The sequence below is a fragment of the Etheostoma spectabile genome, chromosome 18 (assembly GCF_008692095.1).
Source record: "Etheostoma spectabile isolate EspeVRDwgs_2016 chromosome 18, UIUC_Espe_1.0, whole genome shotgun sequence".
NCBI lineage: Eukaryota > Metazoa > Chordata > Actinopteri > Perciformes > Percidae > Etheostoma > Etheostoma spectabile.
In genome coordinates, this window is record NC_045750.1 from 1,117,968 (window position 1) to 1,121,550 (window position 3,583).

Genomic DNA, 3,583 nt, shown 5'->3' on the forward strand with positions numbered 1-3,583 from the left:
GGTTCAATGTATAAGTGGACACTGCAGAATCTGCTCTTCAGTCCATCTCTGTACCCACTGAAGTGTATGTGATTGACTCCTTGCGCCAGTAAACTGAGTTAAATGACTCCAGTGACTCTTTGTCGTCTTTTGGTAATAATCTTTCTAACATTCTGTCAGCAAGGCCGCAGTCACCTCACTCTCAGTGTATCACGCTGGAAATGAGAGCACTCACAGCTAGTTTGAGTCTAAATTACGTCCCGAGCATGTCGACGTATTTGCTCACGACAAAATTCTTCATAGCAGGTGAAAAAGAAACTGTACACATGAGACATCGGGCTCCGTGTGTTCCCTGCTTTTGCACTTCAATAGCTTTCATCCTAACACATGGGCTAAGTAGTGTGGACGCGTGCTGTCTATCACATTAATGAGTATTAATGATTCAAAGCGTGTGATAGTTGACTTACGCTTAACTCTTTTCAATATTTTAACCCTGCTCGTTAAACTGACGCTTCAACTTCATTCAGCGCTCACACTTACACTGAAGCTTCAGCTTCTTTGAACCTTTCCATTATAATTGGCCTTCCAGCGTCACTCAGTAGTTGTATTTCGGCTTCCACTGGAACTTCTTTCCGTATTTAAAATTTTTCAACAGCAACTTTTCGGCAGTGAGCACACATACAGTACATTTTAATATTTCTTTTTCATCTTCACCTTGTTGTTGATGATTGCATGAACTACTGACTCTTTATTTGGTGTGATTGTTTATGATGTTTTGACTTTTGGCCCGAAGCCTTTTTTAATATTCTACATTGCATAAAACGAGATTTAAATGCCAAATAAAGGCTCATCATCAAGATTATTTTTTGGGGCATTTTAAGGCTTTTTCTTTTTACAGGACAGCTGAAGATGTGAAAGGGGAGATAGAGAGGGAATGACATGCAGCAAAGGGCTGCAGGTTGGAGTCTGGCCCGGGCCCACTGCATCGAGGAGTACTCTATATATGGGCGCCCGGGTAGCTCAGTTGGTACAATGGGCGCCCATATATAGAGAAATTGGGTAATTTTTTGGGACAGATGATTTAGTTGTTTAGTTATGACCAAAGACAAGGGTAAAAAAAGAAGGAAAAAAAGAGCTTAAATAATGAACTTCACATAAACCAGCCCAGATATGTAGATGAATTAGTTTCCCACATGGTTTTGTTCTTAGTAAATTATCACATTTGATAATGACTTCTTTTTTTTAAACATTCAACACTTTTAATTCAAATGGCTTTCATCTCTCAGCTGGACTGGGACTATGTGCTGGCACCCAATAACTTATTTACACCCAGCCTATTATTCAAGCAATTGTTCTCCTGTTTTGCCAGTGTTAGACAAGTTCATTATTCTACATGGGAACTGAAAGAACTTTGCATTTTGTAACTACTCATTAGTTGTATTGTTCATTAATTTTCCCAGAACTAGAGTCATACTAGATTTTTGTTGCCAGTGCAATACAAATGCATTCATTTATACAGTGGCGGAATTTTCTAATTGAAAATTGTAATACTAGTTTAGTACTTGTGGTGCCCATAGATTATATAAAATAATGACGTAGTCTCCAAGACGTCACCCATAGGTTTCTGAAGAGTTCAAATGAAGCTTTAAAGGTGCCCTGCCACACGTATTTCATGACTTTGTGGTGATGTCTGACGTTCTACCATGGACTCTGTAACTTATTTTGTGGAAATATTTTCTTGGTTTCCCTGTTTAAAGTGATTCTAGCGTGGTATAGAAAGCCTGCAGGAAGACTAAGCTCCATTTGGACCAGCTCTCATTAATATTCAACCAGCTAAGCTCTGATTGGCTAACAGCTAGCCAATGAGAACCTGGCTATTAGCATCCCTTACCCAGCACAACTGATAGATAGCTAGGTAAGTAGAAAGATAGATAGATACTTTATTCAATTTTAGGCATCCAGTAGCAAGACAACAATAACACAACAAACACATGTACACACATATGCAAAAATCACTCACAGAAATGCAATGAGCTTGATAAGGTAGGTGAGGCTCATGAATATTAATGAGCTCACGTTGCATTACGTCAGACTGACCAGCTGTTGTGATTGGTCTGATTTCTCCTCTCATTTCTTTTCCAGAGCTGACAGCAGTTCATCTTCACATTCACCACATAACACACAAACACACATATTAACCTCACATATTTCAAATAAATCAAGTAAAAACGGTTTTGGGTGGCAGGGCACCTTTAAGTGGGCGGCTCCCAGTGGCTCCAGCTGTTGCCTTTTTTAAGGGCCAGCCTCAAGCAGCCTTTCAAGGAACTACATTTTTTGAACTTCCTCATTGGCTTCGATGTTCAGAAGCAAAGATTACCGCATGGTACTCCCTGAAACTCGTCCAGCAGCCTGAACAGCTGATCACATTGCTTGATTTAGGTCTATCGTGTTATATTTCACTTGATCTTAAAGGGGTGTTAAAACCATGCAAGACTCACTGTAAAGGACAGGAGGTACAAAACTGTCACCACCTCACTTTGCATCCAACGTGAGTACATTCAAACAAAAATCAAAAGGGGAAAAAAACTGATTTGTTCACTCATGTAAAAATTATCCAAAACAAAAATCACTCAATGATAGACAGGCAGAGCAACACATTTTGTCAGTGTTTGATATTCCCAAGCTTGACAACCACAATTACGTTTCCCCATTGTTATTCTTACCCATTACCCTTGGAAACTGAAAGGCGTTGAAAAGCTTGACACACGGTGAAACCAGAGAGAGGCAAGCCCGTCTCTAAAAAAAACCCACAAAAGGTACCTGGAGTGCCAGCAGCTGGGCCTCTGCTGTGCTGAAAGCTTGATGAAAACCGTGATGCACTTGACTACCAATCTACCACACTTGGGAAGGGGTGTAGATTTTGAATGAGCTTGATATCCGCTGAATGAGAAATAAATGCCTCTCTTAGGTACCTGTCAGCAACACTAGCAGAGCAGCAGCTGTGTTACGCTTCACTCAAAAGCTTTTTAAAGCATCTTGGGCTGAATACGAGGGATGTAGAGGTTATTGAATAAGCTCATAAAACAGTAAATGCTCACTTGAATACGCGACAGATTACACTTTCATTTGACATTTTACACATTTAGCTGACGCTCTAATCCAGAGGAATATAAAGCAGAGAGCAGTAGAATAACCTTCATCGCCCACACATGAAAAGAAATCAGCTGGTAATAATGATTCATTGATTTTTTTTTATACACATAGATGGGATCACTCATGTTTAACTAAGGGTAAAATCTGATATCATCCGGAAAACAACCCTCAATAGAAGTTTTCTTTCATTACTAATGGAGACTTTAACCACATCTCTTGTTTTTTTTTGTTTTTCAGTGTCGGGTAACACAAGGGCTGTAGTCAAGACCACCATAGTTAAGTCCAAGACAAGTCCAAGAACAGGACTAGTTGAGTCCAAGACAAGACCGAGTCCAAAGAGGTTCAAGTCTGAGACAAGACCGAGTCCAGGACAGGAAAAAAGGTCTTATGCGTGACAGTATCAAGACAGTCATTTTGTGTTTCACTTTCCCTCCAATATTACTATCAACAT

General features: G+C 39.9%; 1 long non-coding RNA gene across 1 annotated transcript in view; it reads right to left on the bottom strand.

Annotated features, from left to right (window-relative positions):
• LOC116706302 (uncharacterized) overlaps positions 1 to 3,583 on the bottom strand; it is a 14,315-nt gene that overhangs the window by 10,063 nt on the left and 669 nt on the right. The gene's annotated exons all lie outside the window — the stretch shown is intronic.